Source organism: Gobio gobio, assembly GCF_949357685.1.
Source record: "Gobio gobio genome assembly, chromosome: 23".
NCBI lineage: Eukaryota > Metazoa > Chordata > Actinopteri > Cypriniformes > Gobionidae > Gobio > Gobio gobio.
Window position 1 is genome coordinate 11,873,739 of NC_137119.1, and position 22,485 is coordinate 11,896,223.

A 22,485-nucleotide genomic window follows, 5' to 3' on the forward strand; every position below is an offset into this window, starting at 1 on the left:
GAAAACAATATCCTAAAATTCTGGTCTACTGACCAAACATCAACATAATCTGTTGAGGAGTCAGTGAGTCACACCCATAGACTGTTTAGCAAGAAAAGAAAAAAAAGCACAGCCACTGGAAACCATGTAATAAAACAAAACATACACTAAGATGCTATTTTTTTAACATCTAACTAAATGTGACACACTCCAACCGCATTTTAGAGAAGTTGTGTGTGTGCGTGTGTGTAAAAACATGAAAAAGCTAAGCTGGACACAGCGGTTTCAATACAAATTAAACTCTATATCAGCATCCGTGGTAGCCTAGAAATCTGGACGCACCCTAGCGGCAGCAAATGTAATTTGCAGCCAGGGTCGTCTAGCAACTCTCCGTTGGCTTGCGAGCTTGAAAAACCAAACTCTAATCAGGCCAATCACATCGTGTATAGAGTCGGTGGGCGGGCTTAACATAATGACGGCAGAGTTGTGACAGTTACGCGCGAAATCCCTGCTACTTCCCTGCTAACAAAGAATGGCACTGAGGTCATTCATAAAAAAGGAAGATGTGTTCAGAGTTTTGCCGACTGGATACGGCAAAAGTTTGATCTATCAACTAGCTCCGCTTCCCCTTCTTCGTTGCTCTGGTTGGTTGTAGCGCTATCCTATTGCGTGCAGGGGGAATTTGAAAGACAACCGTTTATCCCGCCCCTCGGATTGAGCCCTGCCAATGGTGTGTTCCCAGATCCAACATCTTGATGTGGGTCTGGCATGTCAGGCTACATCCATGGTAGAATAACTGCCACAACTAATTGCTAGCATGAGACTAGTGTTTGCATGAGACTAGCATGAGTGTTAGCATGAGACTAGTGTGAAATCAAATCCTGAGTGATTTTGTATTTTAAGCTTCTAAAAATGTTGCATGTCAAAACCATGACAACCTAGACTGTTGTTTGATCTGCGCAAGGATACCAGGTGATATTATATGTAAAATAAAAATAAAAAACGTTTAAATAAGTACACTTAATTTGATGTGATGACTAACATACACAAGCACATGTACTATGAAATACTTGATTATAATGTTTAACTAGTGTTATTTAAATGTACTATATTGCAACATCATTACAAATGTGTAATTAATTAGTTACAAACATAAGTTTCAATAGAAATGACATTAAACTATATTTTAGTGTGCCGTGAATGATTGTCATTAGATTCACAGTTCAGCTAATTGTATTTAATATGAATTTAAACATTACGAGTTCAAAATCATTACATTCAGTTCATACTTAAATACTGTATATACTTTTAAAGTATATTATATCTGTAATAAGTACTCTTTTTAATTTCTGCTTTTAAATCCTTCCATTGTTAGTCAATTAGTGTAACCGAGTTATTTTCGTTTTAATTACAAACTGTGGGACAAGAAGACGCGCAGATATACGGTGATACAATATTTCAGGATAATGAACATGCAAGGTGTTATTATCATGGGCACTTCAAAATACTGTAAATAATGTCTTATTATGATTTATTCCGATTTTTAGAATGCACTTTAAAAGTTTTAAGTTATAATATGGACTATTATTTTACACCTGCACCTACAGATATGGAAAAGATTCCTAGATCCCTATTGAACACCAACAAAGGGCCCAATGGTGCGGGTGCAGGGTCTGAGGTGTGGTAGCTATTTTTCAGTGAATTGCCCTGCCATTGTCCCCACGGGTCCCCAGACACTTACAGACAAATGCTGCTGTCAATCACACACCCTTTCATTCGTTTAACAGCAGCTGCTCCCATGCAGAAAAGAAGGCAAAATATGGTTGTGACAAAGGAAGAGTGTGGCGATAATCTGAATATTTGCATTCAGACAGATTCTGCTTGAGGGACTGAACCCAATCTGACAAACAAAACCTATGAAAAATGACAGGGCTGTGAATGGAATACCATCAAAAGAGAAAATTATTAACATATACAGTATGTCTGTTGATGGGGGGGGGGTGTATATAAATATTTTTATAATATTCAGAATAATCAACTCATCCACCAAGTAATATTGTTCATTAGCAGAACAGAGCTTATATGCATTATGCATATGAATGATATAGATTTGAAATAATGAAGTAGTTTCTAGTTTTGAATTCCTAAAGCATACAGATAGCATACATACATACACACTCAGACACCCTCAGGTCTAGACACAGACAGATTTGCCATTCATACAAGCACGTGATTCATGCATAAACAGAGACATAAACATCTGGAAATATAAGGAACATGTGAAGGTATGTGTGTGGTGTGTCAAATGATTCAAGTGTTCCAGTGGGTTGAAAGAGGTCTCAGTCTTTAATGTACAGCAGCACTGGAAAAAAAAAAACTGACACAAAAAGGGCCGTACAGCAGCAGGGCCAGTGCAACTTACACATATCTCTGAGCATTCACTCAAAAATGAGTATTTCTGTCATAATTAAATTATTACATGTAAATATACTCACCCTAAAGTTCTGCTAAACTTGTATGAATCTTTTTCTTCCATCTAATACAAACAGATATTTTGCTGAATGTTCAAGCTGCTCTTTTCCATACAATGGAAAAGCTGTCAAGCTCCAAAAATTATCAAAAGGCACCATCAAAGTGGTCTATGTGACATGAGGCATCATACAACAGCTTTGTGTGAGGAAAGGCCAAACTTTAAAGGGATAGTTCACCCTATATTGAAAATGTACGTCATTTACTCCATCTCAAGCCGTTTCAAACCTGTCTGACTTTCTTTCTTCTGTGGAAAATAAAATAATATATTTTAAGAACAGGGCTGTTATTTATGGAATAATGTAACGTTTCCGCTACGGCATAAAACAATTTATAAGATAACTGCGACTTTTTATCTCACAATTCAGACTTTTTTTCCTCACAATAGCAAGTTTATGAAGAAAGAAGTCTGAAGAAATAAACACGAAATCGCAAATTATTAAGTCCAATTCTCGGGGGGGGGGGGCTGACATTTTTTTTTCTCAGAATTGTTTATACAGAAAAAAATTACTTTTATATAAATTACAATTCTGACTTCATAACTCATAATTGCAAGTTTATATCTCGCAATTCTGAGATAGAAAATACAGAATTGTGAGATAAAAAGTCACGATTACCTTTTTTTTTATTCAGTGGCGGAAACAAGCTTCCATAGTTATTGTTAATTAAAAGTAAAACTATTAAAAATAATTTCCGTTAATTGATATAAAGCTGAAATAAAATAAAAAAATCTAATAAATATTAGAAGAAAAAGAAACTTAAAGAGACTAAAATTAAGATTTATTAAGTAATAAAATAATAAATAAAAACTAACAAAATTACAAAAAAATTTATGAAAACTTAAAAGTTCAAAATATTAAGAAATTCTATAATTGTATATAAATAATACTAAAATAACATTTTAAGAAATTAGTTTAACATCGTGTCCTAACTACACGCGATAAGAGAAGATTCCAGCGACAAACAACTTGTCCACACCAGACGCGACGCGACTACAAGATGCGACAAACAATCAAAAACCACAGCCAATCAGAACAGCGTGTGGGCGGGCTCTCGCGGCAAGTGTACGGCACCAGAGATTAATCTTGACGCCACTCGCAAGGAAATGGATAAGTACATAATCAAATTCACAAATATTACGGCATTAAACATAACTAAAATACATGCTGAGTCACTAAAACAATATTTGTCATAGAATACTTGTTTATTGTCACAGTTTGAACGTTCTTGTTTCCATTTATTTAATTTCAAGATCTGAGGTGAATTATCCATTATTGCTTTTAGTATGACAACAAAGCTGGGAGGACTAAATGATATTCAAAGTCACATTACACGCTTTTAACATTAAATAAAGCACATTAAACATTACCTTAGATTATGTTTTGTGTTGTTGTTCCAGCCGCAACGTCGCAGAAATAGCAACCGTTTCTAAAATAGAATCATCCCGTGTCGCTGTCGCGGCTGGTCAGGACAAAAACTCTAATTACATGGAAAACGGCTATAGTCGCGAGTAGATAGGACACTGTGTAAGGCATTTATGAAACAGAATTTGATCAATTCAGAAAATAAATTATTAAATATCCTGTATATCCTTGAATGAGCGCGCATTTCTAGCGTATTTACTTGAACTTCTAAGGTAATATCTATGGTTTAAAGGGTTAGTTCACCCAAAAATGAAAATTCTGTCATTAATTACTCACCCTCATGTCGTTGGACACCCGTAAGACCTCCGTTCATATTCGGAACACAAATGAAGATATTTTAGTTGAAAGCTGATGCTGAGAAAGGCTTCACACAGGCCTCCATTGGCATTCAGTACATTGACACTTCCAAGATCCATGAAAGGCACTTAAAACGTCGTTACAAAGTCTATCTCACCACAGTGGCTCTACAATAATCATACAATGCGACGACAATAGTTTTTGTGCGAAAAAAAAATCAAAATAACACCTTTATCCAACTTGTTCTCGACTTCCGTGTGCGCCTCCACGACGCATGCGCGAGAATATGACGCAGATCCGGCGTTCGGACATATGACCCAGAAGCGATTTGTTTACGAGCAGAGGAAGACGCGCGTGTCTAAGCTGTTGGATTCTACATTGATCGTGCTTTAGGTCTCGGCGTAGTGCTCAAAATGGGGCTTAAGTGTGTATTTCATCGATTCCCGAACACCGGCGCTACGTCATATTCTCGCGCATGCGTCGTGGAGGCGCACACGGGAGACAAGAACAAGTTGGATAAAGGTGTTATTTTGATTTTTTTTTGCGCACAAAAACTATTGTCGTCGCATTGTATGATTATTGTAGAGCCACTGTGGTGAGATAGACTTTGTAACGACGTTTTAAGTGCCTTTCATGGATCTTGGAAGTGTCAATGTACTGAATGCCAATGGAGGCCTGTGTGAAGCCTTTCTCAGCATCAGCTTTCAACTAAAATATCTTCATTTATGTTCCGAATATGAACGGAGGTCTTACGGGTGTCCAACGACATGAGGGTGAGTAATTAATGACAGAATTTTCATTTTTGGGTGAACTAACCCTTTAAGCCATTTCAGAGGCGGCCAAAATCAGAATTTGAACGGACTGTGATAAAGCTCTACGAGCCTGATGTGCGATGCCCGCTGACTAACATGTATGCGCATGCATCACTGTCACACGCACAGTCTCACGGTTATTGCAAGTTACTGCATAATACATTTTTAACAAGCAGAATAATAAAACATCACGATACACATTGTTAGCTATGTTTTTTAACTATTTTGAAGGACAAAAACATGAACTTTAACTATTGGCTTTACATCATCAAGTCAGCTGTCACTTTACTTTTGCGCAAAGCCCTGGTGAGGCGTGAGGCCCTGTGCGGTCTCACACTTGGCACGGCCCTTGCGACGGTACTGGGGTAGGAACAACATGATGATAAATAAAGAAATAGATCACTTAAAAATGTAAATTCTGTCATCATTTAGATGACCGCACCAGACAGTCACAACAATTGCTTTTAAAAGCAATCCAGCAATTTGAAAAAATCAGCTAAATGTCTCTTCATTCCAATGCATGAGCAGGGTCAGTTAAGACAATGACGTAACCAACTTACTCAAAGGAAAAAGTAACAGACAGACAAATAATGACACATGAACAACGTAATGAATGAACAACGTAGTGCAGACACTCCACAGCTGGAACAGAAATCCACCATAATCTTGCCTGAAACTGCCATGAGAAATTGATTTGCAATTTGACTTTCTGCACTTTATTAGTAGAACTGAAACACAACATATGAATGGAGCGTTCTCAGATAATACCACATACACAACCGTAGCTGAGACATGCCACGCGTGTTATCAGCTACGTCTGCCATGTCTATTTCTGTGACTGGTGAAATATTCACAACCTGGATCCCAAATCCATTGGTGCTTTGAAAGACATGCTTGAATCTAAAAATACCCTGCTTGCACATGAAAGATTCAGATCGATACGACTCCCGTGAGCTTGGGCCTTTCTTGTCATTGGTTGGTCTGTCAGTTGACATCAACATTTGGATTGAAAGAGTTTCCAGCATGATGACTTCATATCGAAAGAGCCGATTGGCTGGGGTTATACTGGAGAAAATAAGACTTTGGCCAGTTCAGTTGTTTTTTTACGAGCAGTTACTGTGGTGGAGTTTACGGGACGATAGTCCTGACTGCTGGAAACAGGATCTTCTAAAGATCGCTGGAGCCGTTAGTATGACAGCAGTGGCCCACACCCTTAAAGCTGAACACAGAGTCATAAATTAGAGGGGGAGTTTTAAACAGGAAAGAAAAAGAAATCGAGAGAGAGGGGGATCACATAAATTGAGTGATTTGAATTATCCACAGCATCTGCGAGCGGAATTAGCATGCTTGGAAACTGCCCTGGTGTTTTTCCCCATGTAAACAGGCCCAGGGCCCCGGCACATGGAAGAACACTGTCTCCACCTCCATCAGCTGATGGGTGTGTACTGCTCTCCTCTCACACTGCTAATGTTACGGCCCAGCAACTCCAGCCAGTTACGGTCATTCTGAGGTTTTAAACAAGTAGTCCACCAAAACAAATTGTACTGGACTTATGTCAGTACAGATATCTATTTCGATTATCTATATCGATTTTACTTATCTAATAATTCAGGCTATTTTTCCATACAATTATTGATATAGTATTCTAGGGGAAAAGCCATGTGATATCTTCGTGTGAGAAACAGATCTGTTAACAATAACAACATAGTGTCAAACAAGCTAAAATGAGATTTGAGAGCTGTGACAGAAGAAAAGTTTTTCCATGAAAAATCATTTAGAGGGATAGTTCAACCAACATGAAAATTCACATGAAAAGTCATAATTTACAACCTTCCTGCCGTTCCAAAACTGACACTTTCTTCTGTGGTACATAAAAGAAGACAGCTTGAGAAACTTTAGTAGTATGAAAATCCCTTAACCTTTTGTCTTTCACGGGAGAAAAAATTGGAACACGATGAGTAAACGAATTTCCATTTTGGGGTGAAGTATTCCTTTAAACGAATAAAAATGACAAACATTGTCACATTTATTATCAGGCACATGTTCAACACCTGTGCTCTCCACTTGTCTCCTTGTTGAGTCTGAAGCTAAGAGAGTTCCTGTGATCTTCGAAACCACAAAAGGGTGATATCACCCATCTGAAATATCAGGGTTCTCTGAGGACAGGGAAGGAGGCTGTGGGGGAAATCCCATTTCTGAACAAGCCCATCTGTCCTAACACTGGCCTTATGAGCTGTAAGTCCAACTGTCTCCTCCGAGACATTCCTCCAGAGTTGAGTAGAGAGATCCCAAGCAGGATTTGCTTTGATTTACTGTCTGCTGTGTTGTAGTGCTGTAATCAGTCGTTTTGCATAATGTCTGTTCTCAGCTGAAGCCCTGCTGGAAAGCCAGAGGCTGGAGTTTACCACGAATATAGGGTTGAGGTCAGGTCAGGTGACTCGGGAGGAGAAAGAGGTGGAGCCAGTGAGAAGACGTAAGCCTGGAAAAATGGACCTAAAGGTGGAGTGGTTTCAAAATTGCACAAAACAGAGACGATGACTTAAAAGAAATACTAGGATATTAGAAAAATTAAACTTATGATGATAAATACTCGATAACACCTTGATTGTTGACAAAGATGATGATAGATGACTGAAAGCCCCTTCATAGTTTTATTGAGTAATGCACTGACAGTGATTTAAACAAAAACTCCAGAAGTCATTCATTAGTGATGAGGGTTGGCAATTTGAGGCAATATGAGTGTCAGACTATTGACAATAAGATAAATGTTAAAATGTCTGAACTTTATGCAAATATGCAATGACTAGATCCAGCCAATACTTCTTAAAGGGTAACTTCAGTGATTTAGCATTAAACTTTCCCCCCTCATATCCCCCTGAGACGAGAGAATTATGCATTTTATTTCTGGAAAAAATCCTCCGATGACGCAAATATCGTCATTTTGCGTCATCTGACGATTTTTTGGCCAGAGGCTAAAGACTACAGCCACTAGATGGAGCTGTTCCGCGTGTTATCAACCCGCCCATAGGGGAGAGATCTCACTCAGAGAATGTAAGACACAGACGGCCGCTTGGACAATCATAACGGAGCGCGTTGCAGAGTAAAGTGAGTATTTCAACTTTTCAATTAATTCCTGTGATAGTTTAGCTTCCATATGCGATCTGAAAATGTGCCAGACTGGCGCTTAACGTTTCCTCAGCTCTGCTCAGCTCTGAGTGAGGAATGAAATCTCTGACACTGCTGCGTCTGTGCCGTGACTTTCGTTCGGATCACTCACACTCACACGTTCAGTTTTTAATTGTAGTGTTTATTCTCTAACTGAACAAAATTATTGTATTACTATGAAGATCAAAACGACGACGATGTATGGAGTGGCCTCGTAAGGCAGTGAAGCAAGTGCATTCTGGGAGTTGATGTCTTTCATCCACATGAGACAAAAATATATTTTCTGTCTTTTCTCAGTCTAGAAGGCACCAAATTCAAAAATAATTTCACATTTCTATTGCATAAAAGACCCAGTTTAAATACAAAGCTTAATGCTAAATCACTGAAGTAACCATTTAAACTCAAATGTTTAAAAATAGGTCAACATGTCCAACTCTGCATTCGATTCTGTCACGCGCTAACTAGCCATTTTGAAAACAGGAACACATCTTTAAAAGCAAACGCACACATCAAATAGACGTCTGGGAATCATACGTGAGCTATCAAGGAGGCAGAACACACAAAAACATTTAAGTTCAGTGGTGCCCAATTGAACTCCAACCCCAATAAAACACACCTGAACCAGCTAATCAAGGTCTGCAAGATCACTAGAAACTTCCAGGCCAATATCTTTGGGCAGGTTGGAGCTGAACTTTGCAGGATCCTGATAAAGGACTTCAGGAGCTGGACTGGACATACAGTTCTTGGTGAAATCCACCACTGTGACAGCACTGTGTTAATGTTCGAAAGGGGAATACCAAGGAACAAGAAATCTGGATAAACATAGTTTTATTTTCCACTTTGGCATTTCAATATGGTTTTACATTGCTCAAAAAGGTCTGCAGACGTTTGTAGCATTTGTCAAAACACAGGGTCTCTCTGTGGTGCTGTTCCTGGTTTGTTTTTAAGTTCTGCTTATGCAATCAGGACCAGAGCCATATGAAGTTTAGAACAGGCCATTAAACGCTCCACACCTCCATCCCTGCAGCTCTACAGCTGTAGAAAACCCTTCACCGTGAGCTCTGCTGCTGGGGTAGACTCACAAAACACCATAGAGTCCCGTTACAGAGATTATAGTTATAGATTATTGAATGAGTTCACATAAACTTCTATATGGTTTCACAACCTCAGAGTTACCAAGCATCATTGAAATGACGAATGCATGCGTCTTCTTGACTGAGGCAAAGATTCAGAAATGTGCTGGATTTGATGTAACATACGTTCTGTTCCTTTACTTTTCTTTTGAAACAGTACTGGGGTTGTGAAAGAGGCGTTTAGAATGTAGAGAATGTCTAATGAGACTAGGACTGTGGATGTTGAAAGAGGGGGTCACATGCTGGCTAAAAACGTTACTCACCTGGGTACAATTACACTTAAGATAAAATCTCTGTTTCAAGGAAGTTTCTCTCTTATTTTCTGTTTTTGCTTGTGGAAAAGCATTGCTTTTGCATAACTTAATTTTCTTAGCTTTGACATATAATCAATATTTCATTCATCTACTGCTGTCAAATATATAATCTATATATGGCAATCCTGCACTTTGCCTGACACTTGGCAGTCTGGAGATAACCAAGACTTAATCAAGCCAGATGAATCAATCAATCAGTCAATCCCCAGTAGGGACCAGAATCAACAAAGCTTACTTTAGGATCTCAACCTCTCACACAGGCTGATCTTGTTAAATCCAGTTCTTTGGGCAACGAGGGAGCATCGTCAATCTCCTTCAGTCATGTAGTAGAAAAGAGACAGTGATGTTTGGCACATGCATTTAGCCGGAAAACAACGAGGAGGTTTGAAATCTATTAGATATTGGTTAGACCAATTTGTGAGCTAATATTTGGCCATTTTGAGATGGCTTTGAAACCTTTTTCCATGTGCATATTTTTAATAAAACACTGTTTAGTATGTTTATTTAGGTGTCTGAATTATGGGGACAGTTGACCCAAGGACAAACTCTCTGGTCTGTCCTATGAGTCATCATAGACTTTTTTTTTCTGGGTAGACTAGCTGTGGAGAGGACCGCTCATGGTTCAGGAGCAATCCCATATTGACGGCCAGATGGCCCCACCAGCTAAGACCACCATCAGCCACTCATGCTGGGTGGGGGGTTTGTTAAGCTTGAGTGACTGATTAAGAGTCAGTCTTTAATCTGGTCGCAGGCAAGAGTGAATCAGTGTGGGCAACGGGCAAAACTCATGCTTCCGTCATCTGCTGGTCTGTATTTTTATTTATGTTAAAGGGATAATTCACACAAAAATTAAAATTACCCCATGACTGTATATGACTTTCTTCTTTGAGACAAATACAATCGGAGATATATTAAAAAGCTTTTATAAAGCTTAAAAGAGCAATGATTTTTTTATATCTATGTATAGCTCCGATTGTGTTCGTCTGAAAGAAGAATTTCATATACACCTAGGATGGCTTGAGGTGAACTTTTTGGGTGAACTATCCCTTTAAGATAATTATGAAGGAGTTTGACAAATAAGGCTAATGGAACAAGGTAAGATGGAGAAACAAGTAAAACTTTGATTAATGGAACGAACTACTGTCTAAATAGATTGCAGGTGCATTTAGAGACATAATTGCCTTGTTTAAAGGCATTTAAAAATACATTAGAGCTCAGAGTTTATGGATTAGATCATTGTAAAACATTAAAGATGTTCAACCTACTAGGGCCAAATGCTGCCCTCTGCCCTGTGATCCTCGTCTGAGCCAACACTTTGGTGACATGCCAGATAGGCTATCAGATAGTGGTCCTGTGGAGTCCGTACCAGAGAAGTCTTGGCAAAAGGACTAGCCTAATCAAGGGTGAAAGAGGCCACAAAGGGGGCTCTCATGAGCACCATTCTAAATTCTAAAAATCCACGTACATCACTTGAGACAGGGCCAAAGATGAGATGAGCTGCTGTGGACAAACTGTCCAATGAGAACATATGGACACAGGTCAAGGACCTTGGTGATGAACTGTCCTGATGTCTGAAGTCTCTCTGTGGGAGCAGGGTTGGCAGCGAGTGCAGATCATGCTGTACATCTGTGTCTGAATTACGTAGTAAAAGCGAAGGTACAGTAACTGAATAAAGAAAGGACTTATAGCAGCAAATCTTCCACTCTAAACTTCAGCTCCCCAAAATCTCATCTCAAGCCTCCCTCTGAGCTTGGCAGCAAGCATGTGCCCTAATGTTTGAGGCTTTAAAAAAATAAAACAATCCTTTAAGCCTTTTAAGAGGAGCTAGAATCTGTCCGAGGGTTCCATGATGAAATCCTGATAGACAGAGTATGTTGCTCTATGTGTAACATAAGCCCTCAGAAGAGGCCAAACACAAAGACTCAAATGGTTCGACTACAGTAACCAGGTAACCTGCAAAACACTGCCCAAGCTTACATTGTGAAAAACAACTCCAGAGTCCTGTATGAGCAACTCAGGAAATTACATAATAAAGAAAAATCTACAATGACAGTCTACAAAAGGGCAGTAGCAGACTTTCGTGAGAAGGCTCAGATCCATCAATGTTTTATTCAAGATACTTTGCATGTTCTTTCAGTCTGTTGTCAGTGCCTTGATCTATGCTTTAGTGTGCTGGGAAACTGGAATTAGAGTTGAAGATGCCAACTGGCTAAATAAACTCATTAATAAGGCAGGTTCTGCCACTGGAGGGGATCTCAACCTTTGGAGTTTGTTTCAGAGAGGAGAATGATGTCCAAACTGCTGAACATCATGGACAATATGTATAACCCCCTCCATGACATGACTGTTGGAATGAGGAGCCTGTTCAGCAGAAGGTTTGTCCTGCTTTGGTGCAAAAGAGAGCACTAAAGGCAGTCAGCCATGCCTATTGCCATGAGACTGTACAATTCATCCATCACATGCAGTGGCATTATGGACTTGAACTTGAAACTTTGGTCTCTTCAAGGGCCTCATTGAACAGACTGTTACACCAAGTCTTGACCAAAAATGACTCAGCAAGTTTCCAGTGGCAAGTAATGTTTCAAACGCTTTGTGGGGGTAAAGCAAAACCAATCAGTGCATGATGTCTACAGCTGAGTGGAGCGAAATTTCAGACCAATGACATTTCAATGTGTGCATAACATAACAAAAATAGAGACCAAGTGACAAGTTTTTTTTTGTTTTTTTGGCAGTATCTTGAGGTCTGATTGGTTATCATTGGGTCAGCATGTGGTCTAGACTGGAGAATTAAAGTGAAACTATTGCTTTGGAAGTGCACAGTTTCCACTGTCTGGCAAAAGCAAGCATGCTAGTGAGTATCAGGGCCAGTCGCGTTTCCACTGTCACTTCCGGGGCTTGATGGGGCTTCGTCAGGGCTTCCTCGAGGCCAATGGTCAGGGTTTTTTGGCCCACTGAATACCTTGGTCCAAAGCGGAGGAGTGGTTACGAACAAAGGCGGAGTTCACCTGAGTCTCTGGAGATGGAAGCGCCACGCATACCTTTTAAAATCACTAGCTCAAAACTCACTTTCAGAAGGCAGCGAGTGTTTGAAATAACTTCTGTTTGTGATCCGATGTGGATTCTGATCACCATTCGAGACAGAAATATTTATATGCGATGCAAAAGACTATGCGCGTTAACCATTACTATAGAAAACATGGTAAATCCGACCGCTAGAAGAAATCAGACAAATCATATAGGCTATCACAATTGTGTATTTATTTTATCTGTCTACGTCTCGTCTCTTTATACTGTCTGATATCCATATTTAGCTCTGCATATGTCATAAAATAAAGCAACTCTGTTTTTTCAGGAGCTTCCTCTGTTTCTGTGGCTGAAAATATAACTATATTGGGATTGTCACTGGAGAGAGTGATAAAGCACCTCGAGTCGTATTTATGGTGGAAAATTTGTAGAAAATGATCGTTCTTTCTAAATGTGATGTAAATACTGTCAATAAAAAGAAACAGACGTGACTGTAAAATGACGTTAGGGGTGTAAATCGGACGGTTCATCACGATTCGATACAATATTGATTCTCATAGCCAGCGATACAATATTTTCCGATACCTCAAAAAGTATCATGAGCCTATTTTACACGACCAGTTACATTTTTATTAACTCACAACTGCTAACAAAATATATAACAAATATTTATTTCAAAAATTCACATCCTGCACCCTGATTGGGAAATCCACAAATAAATAATTCACACAGTAATCTAATGACAACTTATGACAGTCAAGAAAGTATTTTAGGCTTCTGTGCTAAAATGTGTAGTATCAAAAAACTTGTTTTATTTATGTTTATATAATAAAAAAAATTATATATAAATACTATAAAATTAAAAGACATTTCTTTTAAATGTATAGAGCAGATTTCTAATGAAACAACAACATATTATAGGTAGGACAAAACAAGATAGGCTATTAATAAAAATGCCAACAAATGGCCACTTTTATCATATCCGTTTTGCAATCTCGCTAATTTCCAGTGATTTCTCTCTTTAGTTTTCTGGTAAAACTTCCATTTGTTGGTGAAATGATGGGTTTGTGTGACATTGTTCCAGAGAGGTGTGTTACGAGTTGGTTTTAGTGAAGCTCTACGGAGCTTCTAGCCCGACGATGGAAATGCAGCGTGGTTTTGGGCTCGGTGCTACAGGTCCGACCCGTTGACGGTCCAGGCCCAACAGTGGAAAAGTGGCTAGTGATGCCTGGAAACATTACCTACCGACTATTGGAATTGACAAAAAGGCCTATGCCTAATTTATCGCTTTTAACATTATCACGTTGTGCAGGAAAGTGAAGGAGTCGTTTGCTAGAGGCAGATCTCTTGCAGAGGGGCAGTCCGCTCTGTTGCTAACATGACATTAAGACCCTGGAAAATTACACTCTCCGACATTTATGGCACCATCCATGGATTGTTATGTTGTTTGCAGTGATGGAAGAACATTCTAATGACAGTGATTAGCATGTAAAAGACAATCATTATCATAACAGTCAAATATCATTATCACCTCAGTGACCTAAAGAGTTTTTCACATCAACACTGAGAGTAGTCGGAGCAAAAAACAGACCTGTTTGAGCCAAACTCTCCCTTTCTTGACAGTCCTCAGGCCTGGTCTCAGCGGAGGGTGAAGTCATACGGAGAAGAGGGCCGGGCCTAGAGAAATATGTTCGCTATTAGAGTTTAGGGTCCCCCCCCCTCCCGCCGCTGTCCCACCCAAACCTAAAGCAGCTGGGCCGCCTCGTGACCAACATGATTAAAAGCAGTTGGGGCCCTTGGTGAGATATGCACAGTGGAATGTAGTGACTGGATGTGTGTGTGTGTGTGCTGTAAGCTTAAAGTGATCCATCAGGAAAAGTTTCACTACACAAGAGGACGTACATTCCCACACCTGCATCACACCTGATGCATGTCTTTACCTCTTTTCTGTAATTCCCCATATACACAGACCAGGATGAAAAGCTAAAAACATAACTGCACAGGTGGAAGAACGATATATACACAATTCTTTTGAGGGTGCTCAAAAGTCATGAGACCACCATGTTGAGTTTAGGAAACACTCTTCACACAGTTCCGACCACATCAGAGCAACAGGAAATGAGGAACAATAATGCTGTTTGAATGAGATAATATAAAAATGGTGCCTTTACACACACACAGAAAAAAACACTTGACTTTTACTTACTCCCTGATGACCCAATACACTGAATAACCGCTTTTAAAACCACTAATTCAGGAAAGAATTCAGGGAGGAATGTACCGTCATATACTTGTGAGGGGGAGCCATCCCTCTGTTACAGGGGAGTCACCAAGATACACCGCATTAGTAATGTTTACTAGGCAAGTATCACAATTACTATTGCTTTATGGTTGGGTATTTGAACATATCCTCTAACCCTAAAAGTGATGATAAAGGGGGCAACTTTTTGAGCAATGTTCAAATTTCTACCTGGATACTTTAGATCAGTCATAGGCCTTGTGTCTAACCTGGTTGCCCGTTGACGGCAACATTGCTCAAAAAGTTGCCTGTGTGTCATCACCTTGAAGCCCAAAAATATAGTTCAGTTATTATGTGGACGCTAGAGAATGGGTACAGTGCGCATTACGTAAATTTCATCATCAGCATAGTACGCACATACTGTACGCTCAGATAGGAAATGCTAATTTATTTCTCCACAAGTTGGTAACACAGGTTCAGCTCGTTTCACAGACAAAAAAGAAACTGATGAGATGTAACAACAACAAACTACTGCTGGACGGCAACAAAAATAGATGCCCACGGCCGCGTGGACGAGCACTTGTGAGAGGGGGTTAAAGGATACTCACAACTCTAGATTAAATGAGTAGGACATGGCTTAAAAATAGTGCAGACACTAGACAAGTATTAAACTTTGTAGTGTGCATATGTTGAGCACCTGTGTTTGGAAGGCTATTCGTTCAGCTGTATGCATCAAATATACTTTATACTGAGTGCTGAGAAAATTTCCTTCAGAGAAGATACAAATCTAGTAACAATTTTAACCTGCTCAAAAACTGATATAAATTTGGTTGGTAGGAAATTAAATCCACCCATAGGCAACTATGGGTCTCGTAACATTAATATGTTCCAATATAAACCACTAACCTTAACTTTTGGGAAAGATGTGGTTATGTTTGTGAGGTCCAATTCAATCTTATAATTTGACATGGCTGTGACACAGTGGTTCACGTGCTTCAGAAATTGAAACTCGTGTGGGTGATGCAGGTTCAATCCTGAATTCCCCTCTCTGGACAAATCATTTCCCGATGCTCTCTACTAAGTTTGTCAAATAAAACAAGGCATAAGGCCAAGAATAAAACAAATTATAAACCAAAAACAGCTGGATATACATTGCAAAATTCAGAATTCAAGGGATACTCTACCCAAAAATGAATATTTCCTCATCATTTACTCACACTCATGCCATCCCATATGAATATAACTAACTTTGATGAACAAACATAATCCCCCTTTGTGAATTCATATAATTCAAGTGAAAAAGAAAAGCTGAGAAGCACAGCCATCATGATGTAATCCATACTACAGGGGATAAATCAATGTCTTCTGAAATGAAACAATGTGATTAAGGAAAAATACTACTATCTTAAACTATAGCCGCGTTTCCACCGAAATTACCTGGAACAATTTGTACCAGGAACTTTTTTTACAGGAACTTTTTTCCCCCCAGATCTGCTACTGTCTGCGTTTCCACTGCGGTCTAAAGTACCGTGAAGATTAGGCAAATTAGTCCGGTGATGTAGGACTGCGCGCGGCTGCTCCTCCCAGTCAGCGACGGACAGTAATAATTTTTGCGCGATACTGTCTGCAACAATAACGAGGAGATGCAAGCAGCGCTGCTTTTGGTAGTTAAGTATTGGTTTAATAAAGAGGTCATTAACAAAACGGCGGAAAAGAGACGAGCACTGATACTAAAGCGTATTCTGAAAGCTCGTAAAGCTAGATTTAAAATAAGACAACGTATGTTATTATCAGCTATTATGGACATTGACCGTGAGATGGCTGAGACGAACACGCGCCATCAGACAGAAAGAGCAAGACTGATATTTACTGAACGCAGAACGAAATGAACCTCGAAAAAGACTTTTAAAACTGCCGGTTGAAATAAAATGCGGCGTGAGTTCAACCAATCAGCATGTTCAGCGCCCAAGTCCCAATCCCCCGAAAGTTCCCGAACTTTGAAAAAGTACTACCCCAGGAGCTGGGCCGTTTGGAGGGGGAAATATTTAACCGGAACTTCATTTAGACCCTGGTTCCTGCGGTCGAAACACACAGAGTACCACCCCAAACTTCCTAGTTCCTGGGGAAAGTTCCTGCGGTGGAAACGCGGCTTATATAAACACTATTGAACTTGAACTGGAATTACAGGAAGAGAATGTTACTGAAAACAAAAAAATTCAACAAAGGTAATGCATTCTAAGAAAATAAGTGCTTTTCCACACTGGGCTACAAGTTAATCTACCCATAATTCGCCCTGCACGTGTAGGGACTATACTCCTTCAGACCTCAATGCTTTTTAAACATTTTTCAAAACCTTAAAACATGATTTGTCTTGCTTTTCTAGAAAGAAAAAAAAAAAGACAAATATGAATGTCTTTGAATTTGAAGTTTTGCATCCAGTTTGCTACCTCAAGTTCAACTCAGTTCAACTGTCCATAAAAAAGAAGTAAAAAAATGAACAAAAAGCATAAAAAACTATACGCTTTGAGTAAATACTATGCTCAAATGATAATGCCAGAAGACAAAAGCAAACTACAAAGAGTAATTAGATATGAATCGATCAAAAGCAAAACTAATTAACCCAGAAAAGGCCAGTTAGCATGCAAAATCAGCAGGTTTTGAAGCAATAAACATGCAAGTAGCAATTTACTGAAGCACAGCAGGCAGGGTGGGACACACTACAGGCCCAAGTCAGCCAAATAACACAACAGGACGTGCCACATGACAGCTGACCTGCCTGCCCAGAGTGTGTCATAATACTCCCAGCACAGCAGCGACCGTTATGAGGGACATGTTCAGACGTGACCGTACTGGCATTAGTGCAGACGCCATTGTGCCGCATGGCATTTTGGGACAGTCAGGTGGCTTATTCTGTGTAAATAGATGCCACTGCATTTTTTTGCCCTCCTGTGCAGTCAAGCCAGTACACACACACAGTCACACATACACTCGTCTATGACGGGCGTTTGGCAGCGTGCTCAGAAACTCTGACTGTAGCTCCATTCTGAGCTCTGCGGGTCTCTCGGCCGATGACCACACCCCAGTCCAGCTGGACCCAATAAAGATGCTATTATGTACTCCTACATTCGATCTGTCTATCTTTATATGGTTATCTCCCTTTCTGATAATACCTTCTTCCTCTATCAACTTTCATTTCTCTCTCTATCTCACTCTATTACATTGTTTCACTGTGCTGTTCCTTGCGTCAGTGTGTGTTCAGTGTGTGTGTGTGTTAGGGAGGGTCAAACGGCTCACAGACAGGAAATACTCCAGCTCTGAGAACTCATCTCTGGCATGCATGTGCTCTCTCAAATGAAAGCAGCGCAGATCACTCACTAACATATGGATGAGGCCTGCTGACTGCACTTAAACTAAAAACACGCTGTCAACCCATTATATATCAATACAACATCATCAAGCAATTGACATATTTTCAATGAGCCATAAAGAGTGTTTTTGAAACAGAACCAGATTCATATCTTGCATAGTGTGTGCTTTTGATGTGTTGAATAAACTGTAGCGCAGAGCACGTGTTAAATTAACAGCAGCTTCATTGCAGAGAGATTCACTGGGAGCAAAAAAACAATCACAGCAAATCACATTTGCCAATCACAGCAAAAACATGCAATATATAAAACATAATTAGGCTTGTCGGAGTGTTTCCCTTACAGAAAGTACCATGGTATTACCATAAAACTATAGGGTCATTCTATGTAAAATCAAGCAAATTTTGGAAAATTCCACGGCTCAAATGTATGATTTTGTTTATATTTTCTTCTAAAGAAAGACAAACATAAACAATTATGAAAGCCAAAATATTAAAGCAGCACTAGGGAACTTTTCAACCTTCATAATATATTTTCAAGACTCTTGTGATGATACATCGACTTACAAAAGGTTGAATGACACGTCTGCCATAGCCTGACGGGGTCTGTATATCGTTTTTAATCGTACTTTTAAACTTCGGGTTTTGGGGTAGTAACCCCAGAACAAAAAGAACTACAAAATTTGACTGCTTTACGGCATATACGTCACTTCCACCACCACCACCACTTCCTTAAATTCGGACGTGCGAGCCCGAGCCCAACTATCGTTTGTTTTCCGGATGTTATAGTCATGGCCGAAGCAGCATAGAAAAATAAGAAAGCAAAGGTTTTGTCGGAGGAAAGCAAAAAGAGGAAATGAGAAAGTGATCGGATTAAAGGCAGGACGAGGATCAACATTGGGCCAGCGTTTGCTCGTTGGCATGAGCTGAAGGAGGAGGGGCTACAGTCTTGCAAGTAAATACATAAGACGTACAAAATCATATTTTAGGATACCTAACATGTCTGTGATATTTGTTTATTTGTCTTGCCTCAAGCTATAATGCAAATCGATTTTTCAAATTTGCAGATTCATCTATGGTAACTTGATATTATAATATTGACAATGTATGGTTATTACCTACAACTCAAACATTGAATTGAAGTATCATATAGATTCTGTAAAACGGTAACCAATAGACTAGGCTACTATAATGACGCTGGCTTGTAAACGTGAGCATCGCGATCATTTGGTGTTTGAAAAAAATAAAACCCATGAAATTATATTCATATGACATGCTGAAACATATGCCACTATACCTGGGATGAAGACATTTCACACGCGACGCAAGCAGAACACCTGCATGTGAACTCCATAGACAGGTGAACTCCTCCTGCAGTGTTCAGGGCTATCATAGTTGTCATGTCAACAAATGCACGTGCGATGCATCCACTGATGTAAGATGACAAGAGTTTACAACAGTAGTAGAGGACAATACTGTTTCCCAACTGTAGGGGGACCCCGAGAGCAAAACCTACCTAGTGCTGCTTTAAAATATGTATTAAGTAATCCACTATTTTGTAGAGGGCGGTCAAAATGACAGTTTTAGAGCTGGGCAGTATGACACTATACACCGATCAGGCACAACATTATGCAGCTCTTGTGGGGTGTTCCCGGTCTGCAGTGGTCAGTGTCTATCAAAAGTGGTCCAAGGAAGGAACAGTGGTGAACCGGCATGAGTCATGGGTGGCCAAGGCTCATTGATGCACATGGGGAGTGAAGGCTGGCTACTGTAGCTCAAATTGCTCAAGAAGTTAATGCTGGTTCTGATAGAAAGGTGTCAGAATACACAGTGCATCGCAGTTTGTTGCGTATGGGGCTGCATAACCACAGATCATTCAGGGTGCCCATGCTGACCCCTGTCCACCGCCGAAAGCGCCAACAGTGGGCATGTGAGAAACAGAACTGGACTACGGAGCAATGGAAGAAGGAGGCCTGGTCTGATGAATCACGTTTTCCTTTACATCACACGGATGGCCGGGTGCATGTGCATCACTTACCTGGGGAACACATGGCACCAGGATGCATTATGGGAAGAAGGCAAGCCGGCAGAGGCAGTGTGATGCTTTGGGCAACGTACTGCTGGGAAACCTTGGGTCCTGCCATCCATGTGGATGTTACTTTGACAACCTACCTAAGCATTGTTGCAGACCATGTGCACCCTTTCATGGAAACAGTATTCCCTGGTGGCTGTGGCCTCTTTCAGCAGGATAATGCGCCCTGCCACAAAGCAAAAATGGTTCAGGAATGGTTTGAGGAGCACAGCAAGAAGTTTGAGGTGTTGACTTGGCCTCCAAAGTCCAAAGTGGGCTGAACAAACAAGTCTGATCCATGGAGGCCCCACCTCACAACTTAACTTTAAGGGATCTGCTGCTAACATCTTGGTGCCAGATACCACAGCACACCTTCAGGGCTGCAAAAGGAGGACCAACACAATATTATTCATGATGCAATGCCTGATCGGTGTATATCGTTACCATAGTATAAAATGTCTATCCTTAGAAATGTAGCTAGGGGGCGGGACGTGCTTAATGTTAAAAAGAGTTATGAGCACAATATATCTTGAAAAGGAACGGAGCGGAGACTGGCACACTGCAGACGAAATGTGAATCATGAATTCAGTTCTATTTCACGTCTTATTGTGCTTGATTGAATGGTCGAATACACATGTAATTATGTCAAAATGCCCATCGTGTGGATTATTCCTGTAAACACAGCCAGTTATGTCTCAAGTGAAAGTAAACCGGTGTAAACAGGATGTGTATTAGTATAATGGATCCATGCATTTTGTCTTAAAGTGACAGCAGCCTAATTAAACCAACAAAAATGTGTTATTGTGAAACAAAATTACTCATATCGTGAAATAAGAATTTGGTTATATCGCCCACCCCTACTTTCACCTGCGATTTGGAGCCAAGTTACAGGCTAACAACTTTAGAATGATGGCAGCATCATTATTTTTACACACAGAGACTGTTATGTCTATTAATTAAATCCGTTGACTTTAGCTATCTTTATAGAAAATCTGTTGCCTTTACAGTACCATGGTAAATGTGTATGGCAGTGTCATGCTATATATAATAAAAACAGCATCCCTGTTTCATGAGACTGCTACAATTTTTTTTTCAGTGTACCGCGTATGGCTGCAGAATACGTGTGTGGTTTCCCTCCACTGCAGGTGGAGAGGGTGGAGTTACAGCGATGCATCACTGCTGCTCTGACTCTCTGGCCTTCATGCTGCATGCTACACTACCGTGCACTGTTGCCATGGTAACCGCCTCCTCTTTGACCTGTGGTTGTGATGTATACGTTAAGAGAGAGTGATCTGGTGTATTTAAATGAGTGTGAGTGATTTGTGTTTCGCAAGTGGGTGGGGGTGGGGTTTGAGGAACACAGTCATAAAACAACCCCTCCCACCCTGAACCTGCCTTTCTGATGCCTCCTCTAGCTCCGCCTCCTCCTGCCTGCATTGCACCAAAAGACCTGTGTCGTTTCACAGGAGACGTCTCACACTCTCTCTCCTGTTTCACATTCAGAGCGTGTTAAACCCTGGATAACAGCACACAGCAGAGGAACACACACTCCTGAGAGACGGAAAACAAGTGCATTTCCACCATTAACGTCACTCCCATCTTTTAATGAGAAAAGTCACGACAAACGTGTTTGATCTGCCCACTGCCAAGTGTGTTTTTTACACAGTTGCACCAGTGTAACAATTGGACATGTGGCATGTTATTCTTTGAAGTATATATGATGAAGTATAATGTAAATAATATGTAACGTTTAAATATGGGCATATATCAGCAGTTCAAAAGCATCAAGCGTGTTGCAATGTATGATTTTATAGCACAGCCCTAGTGGCATAGCAAACTGATACCATCGCCGTACCATGGTACCACCACAGTACGTTTTTGTAAGTGTTTATAGAAGGCATTTTGGAGGCAGCAGTTTCGTGTTATGATAGTACTGGCACAAAATATGGAGAAAATATTTGTGCTGCTTTAGCACACATTGATTTTCACTGCATATGGTAATGCACTTTGCTGTGTAGTGTCACTGTGAGTGCAAGCATCAGAACCAATTAACCGCACAGACACCTATACAGAAAACATGAATCAGATGTCGCCTAGTCACTATTATAGGTAACAGTGGAAGCGTCCTAATGAA

At 40.1% G+C, this 22,485-nt stretch overlaps 1 protein-coding gene across 2 annotated transcripts in view; it reads right to left on the minus strand.

The window, feature by feature from the left end:
* Positions 1-22,485, minus strand: part of arhgap21a (Rho GTPase activating protein 21a) — a 136,351-nt gene that overhangs the window by 84,640 nt on the left and 29,226 nt on the right. The window contains exon 1 of one of the 2 annotated variants that reach the window (XM_079806794.1): positions 14,269-14,325. The exons of the other annotated variant lie outside the window; for it this stretch is intronic. The gene's annotated coding sequence lies outside the window, so the exon portion shown is untranslated. Of the gene's footprint in view, positions 1-14,268; positions 14,326-22,485 lie in introns of those variants that run through there. 2 annotated transcript variants of the gene reach the window in all.